This window comes from Schistocerca nitens, chromosome 6 (genome assembly GCF_023898315.1).
Source record: "Schistocerca nitens isolate TAMUIC-IGC-003100 chromosome 6, iqSchNite1.1, whole genome shotgun sequence".
In the NCBI taxonomy this organism is placed as follows: Eukaryota; Metazoa; Arthropoda; class Insecta; order Orthoptera; family Acrididae; genus Schistocerca; species Schistocerca nitens.
Window position 1 is genome coordinate 45,569,519 of NC_064619.1, and position 20,709 is coordinate 45,590,227.

A 20,709-nucleotide genomic window follows, 5' to 3' on the forward strand; every position below is an offset into this window, starting at 1 on the left:
GCTTGATGCCGACTGACCTGTTGAGTGTGTGAACGCACAGATGGCGTCGCTACTCCCCCCACAACCCGCACTGTGACCAATCGGAGGTTACTTTCTGAACCGCCCTCGTAGTTCCTCCTATATGCGTTGTAACTGCACCTGAAGGGCACAGATCTTACGATCCTGCTCCTCTATCGACTTATTGCTACTACAGATTTTGCATTCCCAGGAGAGGATCTCACTCGAATGCCCACTGACTTCCCCACTGCATTCCCCCCAATAGAAATACTTTGATCAAATGTGTGGAATGTACGCTACAGGGAATGTGGCTCGGAGCTATCCTTGAAGCAACCGATTTATAACAGTTCGTGGTGTCACTCTGGTGCCAACTGCTGCTCAAATTGCAGCTGAAGACGTAGTACGATACGACAGAGTCATACGCCGAAAACGATGGTCTTCCCTCTCGGTTGAGTCACGTGGCCATCCGAAGCCCGGTCGTCTTGCGGCTGTACATTCTCGTGATCACCTCTGCTAGCAGTCATGTACGGTGACTACATTCCTACCAAGCTTTTCATCACAGAAGGAATATCCAGCTTCTCGTAGCCCTATTAGACGGTCTCGTTCAAACTCAGTGAGGTACTGATAATGGCGTCCTTGTCGCCTTAAAGGCATTCAGCTCTACACATCCAATCTCAAAGGTAACTAACGCTCAGGACGTTTACAGTGTGTATTTGAAAGCAAACTTGAGTTGCATCTTGTAATGGTGCTACCAGTGCGACTGGCACAAAATCTGAATACACATCATTTTTCAGACCTAGAACACGACTACCAGCTCTCACTTATGTCGCACAACTCCATCTTGGTGCTTCGATTGCTTTTTCCGCCATTATATATAACAAGGCAAAGACAGGGGTTCGGTGGTGTGAGAAATTGTAACTTACGATAAGAAAGGAATGTTTTCAGAGAGAAACGTCAGCAGCAAATATATGTGTCTTTTAAAGGGGGGAAAATGTGGCGTTATGGAATTCAACAGCTATGAAAATTAATGGTGAAGAATACTGGCCGAAACGACGTAATAAATAGAGAAACATATTAAGCAATCCAGACGAATAAAATTCATAACACAATATGAACACACTGCAGCCTAGAAAATTAGCTAAATGTTTCAAGACGATTTAGTTTACAGGGGAATGGCAGGGTGTAAGTGTCCTACAGGTACAATATGTTGCCAAGCGACCACATCGCCATCATCAGTTCAGCCGAAGAACTGGTTGCCTAAGACGTAACGCAGGGCTTACATTTCGTACCCTCTCCGTCATAGACGGTGCTCGGTGCGCACTCCGCACCCAGCACCGCCTCCGGCCACTTATCCCCCCCCCCCCCCCCCCTTCTCTCGATCCGTGGTTCGTGCCCACCGAGCGAGGTAGAGCAGTGGTTAACAAATTGGACTCGCATCTCGGAGAATGAGCGTTCAAACCCATATCTGGTCTTCCAGATGTAGGTTATCCATGATATCCCTAAAACGCCCCAAGAAAATGGCGGGACTATTCCTTTGAATGGGCGCGGTCGATTTGCTTCCCCATCCTTGACACCATCCGATCTTGTGCCCCACCTCTAATGACCCCGACGTCGACGGGACACGAAACTCTATCTTCCTTCCTTCCGGTTAGTGCCCAGGGAATCGTGCTGGCAACATATCGGCTGTTACGTCAGTCGTGATTACACTACTGGCCATTTAAATTGCTACACCAAAAGGAAATGCAGATGATAAACGGGTATTCATTGGACAAATATATTATACTAGAACTGACATGTGATTACATTTTCACGCAATTTGGATGCATAGATCCTGAGGAATCAGTACCCAGAACAACAACCTCTGGCCGTAATAACGATCTTGATACGCCTGGGTATTGACTCAGAGACCCCATACCATCACGCCGGGTGATACTCCAGTATGGCGATGACGAATACACGCTTCCAATGTGCGTTCACCGCGATGTCGCCGAACACGGATGCGACCATCATGATGCTGTAAACAGAACCTGGATTCATACCAAAAAATGACGTTTTGCCATTCGTGCACCCAGGTTCGTCGCTGACTACACCATCGCAGGCGCTCCTGTCTGTGATGCAGCGTCAAGGGTAACCGCAGCTACGGTCTCCGAGCTGATAGTCCATGCTGCTGTAAACGTCGTCGAACTGTTCGTGCAGACGGTTGTTGTCTTGCAAACGTCCCCATCTGTTGGCTCAGAGATCGAGACGTGGCTGCACGATCCGTTACAGCCATGCGGATAAGATGCCTGTCATCTCGACTGCTAGTGATACGAGGCCGTTGGGACCCATCACGGCGTTTCGTATTACCCTCCTGAACCCACCGATTCCATATTCTGCTAACAGTCATTGGATCTCGACCAACGCGAGCAGCAGTGCCGCTTTACGATAAACCGCAATCGCTATAGGCTACAATCCGACCTTTATCAAAGTGGGAAACGTGATGGTAGGCATTTCTCCTCCTTACACGAGGCATCACAACAACGTTTCATCAGGCAACGGCGGTCAACTGCTGTTTGTGTATGAGAAATCGGTTGGAAACTTTCCTCATGTCAGCACGTTGTAGGTGTCGCCACCGGCGCCAAGCTTGTGTGAATGCTCTGAGAAGCTAATCATTTGCATATCACAGCATCTTCTTCCTGTCGGTTAAATTTCGCGTCTGTAGCAAGTCATCTTCGTGTTGTAGCAATTGTAATAGCCAGTAGTGTAGTAGGAGGAAGGAGGTAAACTGAGATGGCAAAAGTCGTGTGACAGCGGTGTCCTCATATATCGATGGCGGCAGTATCGCGTACAAAAGGGCAGTGCATTGGCAGAGCTGTCAGCCGTACCCAGGTGATCCATGTGGAAAGGTTTCCACGTGATTAAGGCCGTACACAGGTAACTAACAGACGTTGAACGTGGAATGGTGGTGGTAGCTAGACCAATCGGACATTCAGTTTCGTAAATCTTTAAGTAATTCAATGTTCCGGTATCTACAGTGTGAAGAATGTGCCGAGACTACCAAATTTCAGGCATTACTTCTCACCACGAACGACGTAGTGGCCGGTGGTCTTCACTTAACGACCGAGAGCAGTGGAATTTACATAGGATTTTCAGTGCTATCAGACAAGTAGTGAGCTTGAAATAACTGCAGAAGTCAATGTGGGACGTACGACGAACGTGTCCATTAGGACAGGGCGGCGAAATTTGGCGTTAATGGATTACAGCAGCAGACGATCGACGTGAGTGACTTTGTTAACAACACGACATCACCTGAAGCGCCTCTCCTTCGCTCTTAGCCATATAGGCTGGACCATAGACAACCGTGGCCTAGTCAGATGAGTCCCATTTTCAGTTGGCAACGGCTGATAGTAGGGTTTGAGTGTGGCGCAGATCCCACGAAGTCATGAACCCAAGTTGTCAACAAGGCACTGTGCTAGCTGGTGTTTGTTCAGTAATGGTGGAGGCTGTGTTTACTTGGTATGGACTGGTCCTCTGATCCAACTGAACTGATCATTGACTGGAAATGGTTATGTTCCGCTATTTGGATACTATTTGTTCTGACACAACGATAGAATTTTTACGATGACAGTACGCTATGTCGTCGGGCCACAATTGTTCGCGACTGGTTTGTAGAATATTCTGGACAATTCGAGCGAAAGATTCTTCCATTCAGTTCGCCCGAGTTGAACCTCACCGAATATCTATGGGACATAATCTAGAGGTCAGTAGGTGAACTTCGTGTGGGGACTTCCACCAACTTGAGTCCATGCCACGTCGAGTTGTTGCACTACGCCGGTCAAAAGTAGACACGACACGATATTAGGAGGTATTCCATGACTTTTATCACCTTAGCGTATACCACAGTTAACTCATTTCAGGGCAGGCAGAGCAAATGGTTTCTGATTTCGTTCTCGCATCCCATTTAAATATCTGAGACAGCGTTTTCTCTGGTGGACTGCCTGCTATACATCTCGGTAAGAGAGCAATTGCAGTCTCCCATCATTGGAACACGTGAGGCAATACTAACCTTACGACTTATCTTAGAAGAAAGATTAAGAAAAGGCAAACCTACGTTTCTAGCATTTGTAGACTTAGAGAAAGCTTTTGACAACGTTAACTGGAATACTCTCTTTCAAATTCTGAAGGTGGCAGGGGTAAAATACAGGGAGCGAAAAGCTATTTACAATTTGTACAGAAACCAGATGGCAGTTATAAGAGTCGAGGGGCATGAAAGGGAAGCAGTGGTTGGGAAAGGAGTGAGACAGGGTTGTAGCCTCTCCCCGATGTTATTCAATCTGTATATTGAGCAAGCAGTAAAGGAAACAAAAGAAAAATTCGGAGTAGGTATTAAAATTCATGGAGAAGAAGTAAAAACTTTGAGGTTCGCCGATGACATTGTAATTCTGTCAGAGACGGCAAATGACTTGGAAGAGCAGTTGAACGGAATGGACAGTGTCTTGAAAGGAGGATATAAGATGAACATCAACAAAAGCAAAACGAGGATAATGGAATGAAGTCAAATTAAATCGGGTGATGCTGAGGGGATTAGATTAGGAAATGAGACACTTAAAGTAGTAAAGGAGTTTTGCTATTTAGGGAGTAAAATAACTGATGATGGTCGAAGTAGAGAGGATATAAAATGTAGACTGGCAATGGCAAGGAAATCGTTTCTGAAGAAGAGAAATTTCAGTATTTTAAACATAGCTGCGCTACAGCAACGGTTCCACGTGTTAAGATTAGAAGCAGCCGACCAGTTGCAAAGGATAAAGTACTCTTTACCTAGGTTTCGATAGATTTAAATCTATCTTCTTCAGAAGACGGCAGTATTACATTAACATGGAGTGATATGTCCTTGTCGTTTTTACAAACATCTGCATAACTCCATTAGTCAAATCGAGTATAGATTTAAGTGCCAGGAAGTCGTTTCTGAAAGTATTTGTATGGAGTGTAGCCATGTATGGAAGTGAAACATGGACGATAACCAGTTTGGACAAGAAGAGAATAGAAGCTTTCGAAATGTGGTGCTACAGAAGAATGCTGAAGATAAGGTGGGTAGATCACGTAACTAATGAGGAGGTATTGAATAGGATTGGGGAGAAGAGAAGTTTGTGGCACAACTTGACTAGAAGAAGGGATCGGTTGGTAGGACATGTTTTGAGGCATCAAGGGATCACAAATTTAGCATTGGAGGGCAGCGTGGAGGGTAAAAATCGTAGAGGGAGACCAAGAGATCAATACACTAAGCAGATTCAGAAGGATGTAGGTTGCAGTAGGTACTGGGAGATGAAGAAGCTTGCACAGGATAGAGTAGCATGGAGAGCTGCATCAAACCAGTCTCAGGACTGAAGACCACAACAACAACATCATTAGATCGTACAGCGGCCCTGACGTCGTCTTTCCATGACTTTGATGTCGAAGCACTCACAGTTTCCTTCATTGACACCACCCAAATGTTCAGGGAAAAATTCAACGTGACTGTTCAAACAGTGACTGACAGCGCTCATCAGACACATTAAGTTCTTGAAACTTTTTAAGATATTGGCTATAGCGTAAATGTACTGGCCGAAAAAAACTGACAACACCAAAGAATAATTACGGTAATGAAACTTCGGAAATATATTTGCCTAGGTAACAAGTTTCACTGATTAGCATTGCAAGATCACAGGGTCATGCAAGCGCGAGACGAGCCGTTGCCATACGCTGACCTCTCGGTGGTACCACGTGACCGTTCAGATCCCTGTCTTCCTGTGACCGTACTTTCACGTGACCACCGCTGCCAGCTGTCGTGTACAATGGCTACATTCCTGTCAAGTCTTTCTGCAGTATTGCAGAAGGAACAACCAGCTTCTCGTAGCCCAGTTACGCGAACTCGTTCAAACTCAATCAGGTGTTTATAATGGCGTCTCTGTCGTCTTAAAGGCTTTCTTGACCAACATAAACTCACCACGTCCAGTCTCAAAGGTAACTAACGCCCACTGCCGGTACAGCGTGTATTAAAAACAAACCTGATTTGCACTCTCGTAGTGGTACTAATAGCACGACTCTTATGTGACTGCCACGGAATTTGAGTAGACATCATCTTGCAGATGTACACTACTGGCCATTAAAATTGCTACACCACGAAGGTGACGTGCTACAGACGCGAAATTTAGCCGACAGGAAGAAGATGCTGTGATATCCAACAGATTAGCTTTCCAGAGCATTCACACAAGATCGGCGCCGGTGGCGACACCTACAACGTGCTCACATGAGGAAAATTTCCAACCGATATCTCATACACAAACAGCAGTTGACCGGCGTTCCCTGGTGAAACGTTGTTGTGATGCCTCGTGTAGGGAGGAGAAATGCGTACTCTCACGTCCCCGACTTTGATAAAGGTCGGATTGTAGCCTATAGCGATTGCGGTTTATCGTATCGCGACATTGCTGCTCGCGTTGGTCGAGATCCAATTACTCTTAGCCGAATATGGAATCGGTGGGTTCAGGAGGGTAATACGGAACGCCGTGCTGGATCCCAACGGCCTCTTATCACTAGCAGTCGAGATGACAGGCATCTTATCCGCATGGCTGTAACGGATCGTGCTGCCACGTCTCGATCCCTGAGTCAACAGATGGGGACGTTTGCAAGACAACAACCGTCTGCACGAACAGTTCGACGACGTTTGCAGCAGCATGGACTATCAGCTCGGGGACCATGACTGCGGTTACCCTTGACGCTGCATCACAGACAGGAGCGCCTGCGATGGTGTACTCAACGACGAACCTGGGTGCACGAATGTCAAAACGTCATTTTTTCGGATGAATCCAGGTTCTGTTTACAGCATCATGATGGTCGCATCCGTGTTTGGCGACATTGGAAGCGTGTATTTTTCATGGCCATACTGGCGTATCACCCGGCGTGATGGTATGGGGTGCCATTCGTTACTCGTCTCGGTCACCTCTTGTTCGCATTGACGGCACTTTGAACAGTGGACGTTACATTTTAGATGTGTTACGACCCGCGGCTCTACCCTTCATTCGATCCCTGCAAAACCCTACATTTCAGCAGGATAACGCACGACCACATGTTGCAGGTCCTGTACGGGCCTTTCTGGATACAGAAAATGTTCGAGATCTCTCACCAATTGAAAACGTCTGGTCAATGGTGGCCGAGCAACTGGCTCATCACAATACACCAGTCACTACTCCTGATGAACTGTGGTATTGTGTTGAAGCTGCATGGGCAGCTGCACCTGTACACGCCATCCAAGCTCTGTTTGACTCAATACCCAGGCGTATCAAGGCCGTTATTACGGCCAGAGGTGGTTGTTCTGGGTACTGATTTCTCAGGATCTATGCACCCAAATTGTGTGAAAATGTAATCACATGTCAGTTCTAGTATAATATATCTGCCCAATGAATATCCGTTTATGATCTGCATTTCTTCTTGGTGTAGCAATTTTAATGGCCAGTAGTGTACATCTGCAATTTGTTTTTCTGTCTGTGTACAATGCAGGTCCTTTTCCTTCTCTAAGAGCTCATTAGTAATACCTTTGAATGGTACTCAAGCCTCCCTCTCATTCATTGCCATGATTGATTGCAACCAGGAATCGAACATCATTTTTCAGTTTTACTTCCCGTAGATAAGGACGTTTCTTATATCTGAAATATTCTGTACCTGTTGGTAAAGGTTTGACAGCGTTTCCATTGGACCAATTTATGTCTAGTAATAGTTACCTTTGATAATAGACAATCCAGAGAAGGGCAGCACTAATGGGCACAGGTTTGTTTGATCCGTGGGAGAGTGTCGCAAAGATCCTGGAGAAACTGAACTGAGCGACTCTTGAAGACAGACAAACTACTCTGAGAGAGCCTACTTAGAGTTTCAAGAACCAACTCTAAACGATGACTGTAGGCACTATCCACAACCCTCTAAGTATGGATCCCATAGGAATCGTGAGGATAAGATTAGATCCATTACAGCATGGGCGGAGGCGTTTAAACAATCATTCTTGCAGCACTCTATACGTGAATGGAACAGGAAAAAACTCTAATAGTTGGTACAGTGGATTTACTTCATACTGGTTTGCGGAGTATAGATGAAGACGTAGATGTTCTCGTCCAAGAATAAAAAGAGCCGAACAGTTTGACATATCAGTTACGATACTTACTAACCGGAGAAACTACTTCCACTGCAACTTCAAATTTATTAAAACAAATATTATATGGAATATGTTTCAATTAAAATCTCCAAAAATGCACTTTTCTACTATCGAGTGTTAATTGTAAATATTAGTTCAATGAGTTTTTCCATCGTTGGTCTGTGGTATTCGACTGGCGATATGAAGAACCATGGCTGGCCATTCAGATGCCTGAACACCCTCTCATAACGCTAGGGGAAATTTCCTGCCAGGAGTGTGAACACATTGGTGCCTTCATGCGAAACACTCCATTTCTAAGCCTGAAATGAAGCAGTTCAGTGTTTGCTCAGAGGTCGCACAGGACTTTGCGATGAGCATTTGGGACTAACAGGTAATTGTTGTGAGTTCTGTTCCAACTGGGCGCGACCAGTTTCGTCGCCCACAGCCTTCATTCATACTGCCTGAAAATTTGCTATCGTCCACTGTGCTCGCATTTCATGTATTCTCCTTTCCAGCGTATTATGTGCACTGGCTGGTAATAAAGTTCATAACGCCCTTCCAACATAGTTTGCATGTCAGTGCTCTGTTTGCTTCACAGAAACAATAAATAACTGCTTTAATATGATCCTGAAATATTTTTATTAAGATACTGGACATATTATTGTTTCCCCATATTAATCACAGTGATGTTATCTGATCATACATTATAAAATGTAAATAACCGAATAGCAATTGTCCACATAGAATATTTTAGGCATAAAATTGTTGTAATGTGTAGTGTTGACATCCCTGCCTCTAGCATATCTAATCTCTTTGTTTATGAATTTCACTTCAAATGCCAAAGTCATGTGCTATTATCTCATAACTAATAAAAATAATTAAACTTCACAAGCAGAATGCCTTAGCTTTTCCAAAAGTCTGTAGTTGCAAGTGTATCAAAAAGAATTTTTGATATTAAATTAACTTCCCTAGATGATAAATATTGTATAATCATGACATCAAGGAGCCAATCATGTAACACCTATAACAATTCTGGAAAACACATGTGACACCTATAATAATTCTGGAAAATTTATTTACATCTCTGGAAATAGTATACTCACTTCATCACGAAATTCCTTGTCAGCAAATATCGACCCTGAATGTTCTTCCTTAAGAAGAAAGGTGAGGAGTGTTCTATCACTGGCCTTTAGGCCATCTAGATTTTTACTGGACAAGGCGATGCCACGATCAGCTATGTATTTGAGAACAGTAATAAATCTTTTCAGTTTCCGACCTTCTGCAGTCATCCACCTCATCATGTTGACTGTTGTCCATGGACGGAATATAATTGTCTGTTAATGAATGTACAAGAGATTTAGTATTATGAAATATATATGAGATTAGCCAACCATATTACATATAAGTTACCAGGCAAACAACTATAGCTTCAAGTGATTAATGATTCTCATTACTTCAATGTTTAAATGGAAATGTCTGAAATGTTCAGTATTACAGGGAGTATAAAACGGAAAACAAATATAAACTATTAACAGCTACCATAATAAAATGTGTAATTACGTATAAAAAATAATTGAAAATTATATTCTACTTGCCAGAGAATTTTGTAATGATACAGAATGGATTGTGGAAACACGTGCTTCTGAAAAGAAATAAATATTATGGAAATAACAATATAGAAGGTACACATCAAATGAATTCGCAATTGCGAATAAGGACTGCCATCAGCTGTAGAATGGTATGACGACCACTAAAATTCGTGCCAGACTGGACTCGGACCCGAATTTCTCGCTTATCGCCAGCGGTCGCCTTACCATTTGGCTATCCATGCAAGACTCACAGCCAGACCCAAACTTCCATATATCGTCAACCATGTGTCTACGAATTGTACTTGTACATCCATTATGTATATTCCCTTACAGGCTTGAAAGTCACTTGCCTGGTATTGGCAGACAAATACGATATTACAGTGACAGTGTTATTCTGATTACAATGCAAAGTTCATTTGGACATGCATCGTAATCAGAACAACACATGCACTGCAGTATCGTATTTATCTGCTGATACCGGGCAAGTGACTTTCAAGTACAACATCTGATCTGTATGAGAATATACATAGTGGATGTACGACGCACAGTTGACGACATAATGAAGTTAGAGTCTGGCCATGAGTCGTGCGCGGATGGTCAAATGGTAAGGCGACCGCTCGAGATAAGAGGGAAATCCGAGTTCGAGTCCCGGTCTGGCACAAATTTTCGTGGTTGTCATACCATTCTACATCTGATGGTAATCTTTACTCGCAGTTGCGAATTCGTTTGATGTGTATCGTAACGGCTGTGGTCGCCACAGTGCCTGTGCCTTTGGACACACATGCATGCGCAGAGAAACTTTGCATCATAATCAGAATATCATGTTTATAATATCATATATAGAAGATATGCTGACAAAGATGCCACTGTTTTTCCCATATCATACTACTCCAATAGCTTTTATTTTGGTTAAAACTGGGTCACAACAAGGTACTGGTTTAAATTAAGTGATATGTAGGCATAACCTGTATTTGAGGCCTCTCAGATTCAGTACTTGATTTTTTAAAAAGTAACCGTATATAGACCAATGAAATAGGTAACTCAAGTGATATGTGATACATTTATGCAGTACACTTATAATTACTTATTTTGTCATATTAACATTTTTTCAATGTAATCACATTGTAAGTCGCCTGCAATACCTTTCAACAAAGTTACAAAGTTAATCTTTGTGATTCATGAGATGCTGTAATTTGTCTGTATCTATGACTAAATCTTAAATATTTGTAATTGCTGGACTGGCACTATGTCGATCATAAACAGAAAAAATAATAATATTTGCATCAAACACATACATTTAAGTGATTATGTAAATTTACTGAAACTAATGGGAGTGCTAAACAAATAACGCCTGGATGCTTTTGTATCTAAATAAGAGAAACTCAAGTGGAAGACTACACTCAGATTCTTCAAAAAAGAATATATTTCATTAAATTTTACAATCAAAGAATCATAATCAAATAAAAATAATAATTACATAAATCATAATATAAAAGTCATCTGAAGATGTTTCAGTGTAGGTTGATTTAATTTTCTAAATTAATATAATGAAATACAATTTTGCTTATGTAGTGATATGATGCCTGGGGTACTAGATATCTGATTTCTTTTTCATAAACAGCATCTTACAAAGTTACTTATCTTGTATGAGTTAATTAATTCTCATTTTGTGCGCCATGTAAAATCTAACAAACAATTTATAATTTAAAAGAAATCTCTATTGAGTCAAAAGTTCTGCAACATCCTTTTGTCTAAAACTCGTAATACACTTATTATTTCCTATGTTTTAGTGCAGTTTATTTAACTTTTTATTTATGAATGTTAATTAATTTTCCACCAGCAGGAAATAGCACTTAACAAAGGATAAGTGTCCCCAAAAGTAACTGGCTTTTTATTCCTGTGTCTTCTGAATTATTTTGTAGAAAATAGTATGTAACTATTTATGATACATATCTGTGTGAAAATACATCCTACATGTTTCTATTATGATTAACTGCAGTATATTCATAGTTTCACACTTCATTGTATTGATTTGTTGTTTATTAACTCCTTGCAATGTGATTCAGTCAGATATTTTAAAATGTTCCATAGCCCCTCTTGTATATAGTTCACTTTTTCTCTTTCTCCAACTGTCGGCCATTTTAAGCATTGAAATGATCTTCATGAATAAATGTTTGTGAAGCACACATGGTTTCTCATGTCCACTGCTAACTAATGTAGAGCACTACAATCAGAAAATAAGAAATGTAGAAACGCTGCTTCTTTTCTATTATTCAACTTTTTGGCTCTCTTAGCATCTTGGCTTCACCACTTACCAGTTTCAGTCATGCAATTATGTTCCATCTTTTCATAGTTACTACTGCTAAATTATATTATTTGTAACCCTTTGTATCTATACATTTTCTCTCTGGGTTCTCTTAGAGAAAGATTAACTAGATCTGGATTACATTCCACTGTCCTGTGACGTGACATTGAAAAAAGCGTCATGACGACCTATTTATCGAAAAAAGGATGCCATATCACTCCCTTATTTGTATCCCTGGGAGGGGGCCGGCCGGAGTGGCCGAGCGGTTCTAGGCGCTACAATTTGGAACCACGCGACCGCTACGGTCACAGGTTCGAATCCTGCCTCGGGCATGGATGTGTGTGATGTCCTTAGGTTGGTTAGGTTTAAGTACTTCTAAGTTCTTGGGGACTGATGACCTCAGAAGTTAAGTCCCATAGTGCTCAGAGCCATTTGAACCATTTTTGAACCCTGGGAGGGGACTGCTAAGGGAGAGGCGACCATCAGAAAACACTGAAAACCATCGAAACATTAACATCCTGCGAGTCTGAGCATGGAGTTTCAGAGGAATGAATGTGGAAGGGATGCTAGTAATCGATTTAGACACAGCAGGATTCGGTGAAGTGTAACAAAAAGGTCATTTGATTTCCAGTCAAACGGATACAGGGCAGTATCAACAGGGTCAATACATGGAACAGTAGGAGTCGGGTTCATTGCGAATACGAAGGCAGGGAAAACACTAAATTACTGTGATAAGTTTGGTGATAGGATTATTCTCATCAGAATCAACAACCAACCAACATCGAAGTCAGTTCACAAGATGCTTGTGAGAGAAAGAAATTTTATACGCTTTTCCGTGTTGCTACATGTCTACATTAGTTGTTAAATGCTGTAAGTAAACTTCCGTATTTGCTACATGCATTTTATTACTATTACTATCAGTTTCAGAGAATTAATTCTCCATATTCAGGCAGTCGTTAGTCAAAATCACTTTGTTGAAAAGGCTCAGTCATAAATGTAATGACGTAATCAAAATTAAAATTAATACGATAGGAGTACAAGTTTTCCATGGGAATATAACTAAATTCAACTTTGACAATAAGTGCTGTATGGAAATGGGCAAACTACTATCCTCCCATTTTAGTTGGCCCATGGCAGCTACCAAGAACTGTTACCTGCGCCATACTTATCAATTCAATGCACAGAGTAACACTTAATTATAAGGCATCAATTTCTGTGTTACTACACATCGTAAATACAGTGCCATATTAACGAAAACATAAAAATGGCAAATCCACAGCCCCTATATGCAAGGTATAAACAATAATTGTTTATAACGTACCACAGTGGTTTAGAGGGAACGAAAATTTGGTAAGGGGCACTTATGACGTATCAATTGGGAAATTACCACAAGTTCGTCTACAAAACCACCTACGCTACTGTGCGTGCACGATGCACGAGATTTTTAATATTCTCTCGCCATATGCGTGCCAAGTAAGGGTCGTAAAAATTAATAAGACATTTTGTAGGAAACTTAATGTAATTTCACTTTGTGCTGCGTTATGCTTTCCCCAGAGGCCGGTCAGTACCTTTAGATCTTTAATTTGTTGTTCATGACACTCCCTCCTGTCACTGTACCAAAATTTGCGACTACACGATTTATTTCCCATGTTAGACGTTTTTTGGTTTTCATTTTCTCGGCTGTCATTACGCCCCTTACAAATAGTGAAATTGACGTTTGTGTAATTCTTACCTTATAATTTTGTGTATTTCGATAGCATACATTAACAAATAAATCGTTTTGTTTGCCTAGCCTTCTTGCTCCGATACCATTGTGCTTGTAGGGGTTAAGTGTGATAATGGTAGTTAGCTCTAAATATAGAAAAATGTAAGGTAATGCAGATGAGTAGGAAGAACAAACTTGTAATGTTCGAATACAGTGTTAGTAGTGTGTCTGTGACTAAGTCACATCCTTTAAATATCTAGGTGTAACACTGCAAAGTGATATGAAATGGAAAGGCCATGTAAAGATTGTAATAGGGAAAGCGAATGGTCGACTTTGGTGTACTGGGAGAATTTTAGGAATGTGTGAGACCCATATGGGACGCTAGTGTGACCCATTCTTGAATATTACTTGAGTGTTTGGGATTCGCACTAAGTCGTATTAAATGAAGACATCGAAGCAATTTAGAGGCAGGTTGCTAGATTTAGTTATCTGCAGATTCGAACAACAGGTAAGTAATAAGGAGATGCTTTGGGAAATCGAAAGGGAATTCCTGGTAGGAAGGCGACGTTCTTTTCAAGGAAAGCTATTGAGAAGATTTAGAGAAACGGTATTTGAAGCTGACTGCAGAACTACTCTGCTGCCGCCAACGTACATGTTGGACGAGGTCCATGAAGACAAGAGAAATTTAGGTCTCTATGTAGGCATACAGACAATCGTTTCTTCTTCGCCCTGTTTACAAGTGGCAAAGGAAAGAGATGACATGTTGTGGCACACGCACCCTACTGTGGCTTGCGGAGTATACAGGGTGGTCCATTGATAGTGACCGGACCAAATATCTCACGAAATAAGCATAAAACGAAAAAACTACAAAGAACGTAACTCGTCTAGCTCGAAGGGGGAAACCAGATGGCGCTATGGTTGGCCCGCTAGATGGCGCTGCCATAGGTCAAACGGATCTGACCTGCGTTTTTTTAAAAATAGGAACCCCCATTTTTTATTACATATTCGTGTAGCACGTAAAGAAGTATGAATGTTTTAGTTGGACCACTTTTTTCGCTGTGTGATAGATGGCCCTGTAATAGTCACAAACGTATAAGTATGTGGTATCACGTAACATTCCGGCAGTGCAGACGGTATTTGCTTCGTGATACATCACCCGTGTTAAAATGGACAGTTTACCAATTGCGGAAAGGGTCTATATCGTGTTGATGTTATGGCTATTGTGATCAAAATGCCCAACGAGCGTGTGCTATGTATGCTGCTCGGTGTCCTGGACGACGTCATCCAAGTGTCCGGACCGTTCGCCGGATAGTTACGTTATTTAAGGAAACATGAAGTGTTCAGCCACATGTGAAACGTCAACCACGACCTGAAACAAATGATGATGATGCCCAAGTAGGTGTTTTAGCTGCTGTCGCGGCTAATCCACACATCAGTAGCAGACAAACTGCGCGAGAATCTGGGAATCTCAAAAACGTCGGTGTTGAGAATGCACCCGTACCATATTTCTATGCACCAGGAATTGCATGGCGACGACTTTGAACAAATTTGTTTCGTTCCACTGGTAGTTAAATTGTATGTAGAACAAAAAAGCACGGGTACTTTCAATGCCTTCTTATCCACAGCATCTGCACTCTGTACCTGAGCTAGCACAGGTATGTTCACCTGGGATGGGTCATATGTTGGTGATCAGTATTGTCGTCCATCTTGATGTTGTTTAGGACCACCAGCTTCGTTTGAGGTGTTAGGAGCAGATTGCGTGTCCTCATCATACAAATCGATGAGTGGGACAGACTACAACAGCTCCTCGTCTTGCTCCAGCAAGTGAGCTATGTGCGCTACAGGATCCCACGTGGTCGCTACAAGTTCAGACATGCTGGAGGCTGTTGCTGCCGCACTAGACGTCACTGCAGGTCTCGACAAGATAGCAGCCAAGGTTGATACAGGTCTGTACACAGCAGAGATCGACATATTGGCGCACAACCCTGAGGGCTTCGACGCGTCGAGGGCTACTGCTGGACAAAGACAAGGAAGCGATACATATGGGACAAAACGCGAAAACAACCAATAATAATAATGCTAACCACAGACAGAGATGTGATAGGGGGTACTTACTTTTCCATTTCTTCCCGTTCTGCAGGGCTGTGTTGGATTGCGACTGCTGTTGATGCTTCATGGCTCTTCTTCTCCTGCTACTTCTCCTGCTACTGCTGCTGCTGCTGCTGCTGGCTGACTGAGAGAGACTGAGGTCCCAGACCTGCTGAGCCTGCCCTATATCCCCTCCAATGACGTTACCAGATTCCACCATCCTACTGGCTGAAGTGCAACACGTGACTGGATTAAGGGCTTGTATTGGTTCCCACCAATTTTTCCCTAGACTTTCATCTTGGATTATGTCATGGAAGGGACGACAGTGGCAGTTCTGTGTACTAGGTCACTTTGACCCTGGTCCTCATGGTGAACACACTGGACGGAGCTACTACCTCAAATAAAGACTGAAAATACTTACGTCCATCCTATCCAGCAAACTCTGAGTCCTTTCCCCGCCAACTCCTAGGAAGAGGTTGTGATCAGATGACAGGTTAGTGGAGGTAGCCCAATTGACCTATTTTCCTGACAAAATTTGAACTTCCCCCCATGACGTCATTGCGACATTGCCATATCTATCGCCGATATCTTGGATCCGCCATCTTGAATAAATTTGGCAACAATGGAGACTGGGGTGATGCTCTGTTGCCCTACTACTCACGTTGCCTAGATCCTCCAGATGCCATTACTCATTGGCGTTCTGATACTTCATGATGGCAGGGGCCCTTTTCAAGGCCCTCTACTTTAATTTTTCTTTTTATTTCCACGTCAAGTTCCGCAGTACTAAATTGAAGATCAAATCTCCAAGGTCACAGAACATATCAGTATATGAAATTACTACATAAAAGTAATAACAGATAACAAGAAAATATTTATGAACCCGAAAACAGTTTAAGTAAATGCAATCAACAATACAACAAGAATCAGCTTAATTTTTCAAGGAACTCCTCGATAGAATAGAAGGAGTGACCAATGAAGATACTCTTCAGTTTCGATTTGAAAGTGCGTGGATTACTGCTAAGGTTTTTGAATTCGAGTGGTAGCTTATTGACAATGGATTCAGCAGTATACTGCACATCTTTCTGCACAAGAGTTAAGGTAGTGCGATCCAAATGCAGGTTTGATTTCTACCGAGTATTAACTGAGTGAAAGCTGCTTATTCTTGGGAAAAAGCTGATATTGTTAACAAGAAATGACTGTAATCAATATATATATATTGAGAGGCCAATGTCAAAATACCCAGACTCTTGAACAGGGGTCGACAAGAGGTTTGTGAACTTACACCCCTTATCGGCCAAACCACCCGTTTCTGAGCCAAAAGTATCTTTTTAGAATGGTAAGAGTTACCCCAAAATATAATACCATAAGATATTGTAATATGGCAAGAACTATGCCCCTTACATGAAGTCATTAAAGATCACCTAACTCACGTTGAGCGAACAGTAAGACTGAACAAAAATGACTGACATGAAAACTTTGTGGAAACGTGTCGATTTATTGGAGGCTAGTTTATCCCAGGGAAGTATACAGAGTTGACCGTGGCCGGTTGGGGAGCGGCGCAGGGAAGCGACAATAGGCAGCTTAGGGCGGCTCAAGCTCTGAGAAAGCGGTAACGGGGCGCGGCCTCCAGCTGCCTTAAGATGAGTGACAGTGAGTGGGTGGTTGATCCCATGCTGGTGTACCGGGAAGCAGACGGAGAACTTGTACGCCTGTTGATAAATGTCCGTCGTTCCGTTTACAGTGAAACATGCGAGTAAGCCGCGCAAAGCTACGGTGGAGCGGTCAACAGAGGCCAAAATATGCGTATTTGTGACTATAGCAACTTCACGCTGAATTCACGGTCCGCAGAGTCTGAAGTAAATCACGTGAAGAGCGACAGAATGAAATATGCCGGCCTCCGATGGGAACATAGGACCGAGGAATTGGAAGTACCCTCCTGGGGGTCAGAATTCCGGAAAAATTGGTGTTTTGTGCAGACGCTAACCTTGATGGGTGGCCTGGGAGGAGGTAAATAGCAGAAGTTGTGAGGAAGGGCATTGGTCGGCGCTGGGAAGCGACGCATAATTAACGCGACTTGCATTGCAATTGGCGTAAGTGATTTTGCTGGAGGGGAAACCGAGGCGAAGAGCGGACTGGGAGAAGTCCCCGTAGAGGTCTTCCATTCCCAGCTTGCCTAGAGTGCGGACGTGGCGTTCTTTACTCAGCTTGCCTGAGAGAGAATGAGCATCTCTGCTGTTTAGGACTTAGCAAACGGAACGATTGAGCTTGGAGATAGAAAGTTTTCGTTCAGCTATGTACTGAGCAAGATAGCTAGAAGTGAATAGACGAGCGCAGCCTTGCAGCACCACGAGGTCGGCCGACGTCTGCACAACGACGCTGTATTTGGTGATATTGCACCCTCTCTGGCCACTGATTAATTTGTTGGATCACATCAGCAAAGTTTCCATGAGGGTTTCATGGGCCGTGTATTGTAGAATTCTTCTCGCACTTCGCATTACGCCTGGGTCAGTCGATAGGAATTACTTTTGATTTATCGCGCTTTACTCCACGCAAAAGCAATTTATTACCACTGCCTGTTAGGAGAGTCATGTAATGTGATGATTGAAGGTCGTAAGTTAAAATAAATCTGTGCTAATCGACTGCATCTGTTTTCAATCAAGTAGTTGAAATCTCAAGTCACTTTCTTAATTAATTTTATGTTCAACATTTGCATCTGGTGTTCAATAGCTGAATATAACATCAATGTGCACCCCTTTTTAATTAAAAGGGATCAATTGTGAATCAATTAATGTCAACACTGCCACCGCAGTTCAATCAGGAGTCACAGGGCCTTATTACTTTCTTTGCGTTATCCGACATTGCGTCAGTTTTGCACTCTCTGTTGATCTGTTAGACAATTACCTGGGGTGAACACACACCAAAACCAGATAAGTGACGGGTGGGGTGTTACAGTATAAGCGAATGAAAATAAGCAAAGTAAACTAATTTTCGTGTCGAACGTTCACTCACTTCAGATACCGATCGAATAGAAAAAATGCAGCATTAAGTCTTTGAACAACATCCTGAACGTGGGCCTTCCACGATAGTTTGCTGTCTATCTGAGCACCTTGAAATTTGAACTGTTTAGTTTCACTATTCATATGCCCATTCTGCGAAATTAAAACGTCAGGTTTTGTTGAATTGTGTGTTAGAAACTGTAAAAACTGAGTCTTACTGTCATTTAGCGTTAGTTTATTTTCTACAAACCATGAACTTAGGTCATGAACTGCACTATTTGAAACTGAGCCAATGTTGCACACAACATCCTTTACTACGAAGCTAGTGTCATCAGCAAACAGAAATATTTTAGAGTTACTAGTAATACTAGAGGGCATATCATTTATGTAAATAAGGGACAAGAGTGGCCCCAACACTGAGTGCACGTCAGTCACAGACAAATAAATTTATGTTACAACTAAACTAAAAGAAATGATTATTAATAAAGGAAATAAATTCCCTGGATGGGTCAGAGATCATTGTGGATATTTTGTGAATAAAGCCATCTATACTACTTATTTCCATATTCATAACGTCGTTTTAAGTACTGTCATCACTAAATAAAAACCTAAAAGTTGTAAAACAACTTTTACTGTCAGTGCCAACAAAACATATGTCCCCTTTTATTCACAAAAATCATGTTGTTGATGGATACGACACATTCTGACTCCTTAATGAATGGTTAAGTGGGCTGTAAAGGGAAGTGTCTGTTTCTGTGTTCGTGGAGGGCCGAGGGAGGGGTAAAACTCTAAGGACAGACCAAGGTTTGACCACAGTATGTAGTTTCAAATGCTCTTAGGTTGCAGTAATTATGCAGAGACTGTAAGCTGTCTGCTCTTCGTTTTCTCATTTTTTCACAAACTATTTTATCTTTTATAAGTTCTGTGATAGTTATTTTGTAACTATCTCTGAGATATTAAGATAGCCAGCTTCACCACAAATCGATTTTTGTCACTTGTAAACTCTTTGCCTGACCGCTGCATCAGAAACTTTTTCTTTGAGATTTCGTAGGCTCTCAGCAAAACACATAGTAGTGTATATCACGTGTTTTTAGTTCGAAAAGGAAGTCATCCGTTCTTTTCTGAGTCTTCTTCTAGTCATTAGTGTTGCTTGGAGTAATGAGACATGCTTTGATCTGGAAGCATATTGGGAAGAACATGATGCTATGATGAATTTATTTGCTGAAGGTTTAAGCCTTAAGCCATGACGAAGAATAATTGTATGATGCATCAATTACCAGCATCAATTGGGATCCAGCACGGCGTTCCGTATTATCCTCCTGAACCCACCGATTCCATATTCTGCTAACAGTCATTGGATCTCGATCAACGCGTGCAGCAATGTCGCGATACGATAAACCGCAATCGCGATAGGCTACAATCCGACGTTTATCAAAGTCGGAAATGTGATGGTACGCATTTCTCCTCCTTACACGACGCATCACAACAACGTCTCACCAGGCAAACTTTCCTCATGTCAGCACGTTGTAGGTGTCGCCACCGGCGCCAGCCTTGTATGGATGCTCTGAAAAGCTAATCATTTGCATATCACAACATCTCCTTCCTGTCGGTTAAATATCGCGTCTGTAGCACGTCAAGTTCGTGGTGTGGCAATTTTAATGGCCAGTAGTGTAGATTTTGAGGTTAATTAATTTACTTATTTTCAAATCAAAAATATGCACAAAATTACAGTTTCTTATAACCACAGGAAAGAAACATTTATACAATGATATTGAGTGATTTAAACGTGTTATTATCTAATGCTGTTGACAGTTAGTTTTTGCCTTAAATAAACAACCATTCAGAATGACAGTGTGTGTGTCACACTCCAGCGGCGTCTCACGTTTATGCGT

General features: G+C 42.2%; 1 protein-coding gene across 1 annotated transcript in view; it reads right to left on the reverse strand.

Annotated features, from left to right (window-relative positions):
• Nucleotides 1–20,709, reverse strand: part of LOC126262785 (cytochrome P450 4C1-like) — a 145,502-nt gene that overhangs the window by 65,481 nt on the left and 59,312 nt on the right. The window lies entirely within an intron of this gene.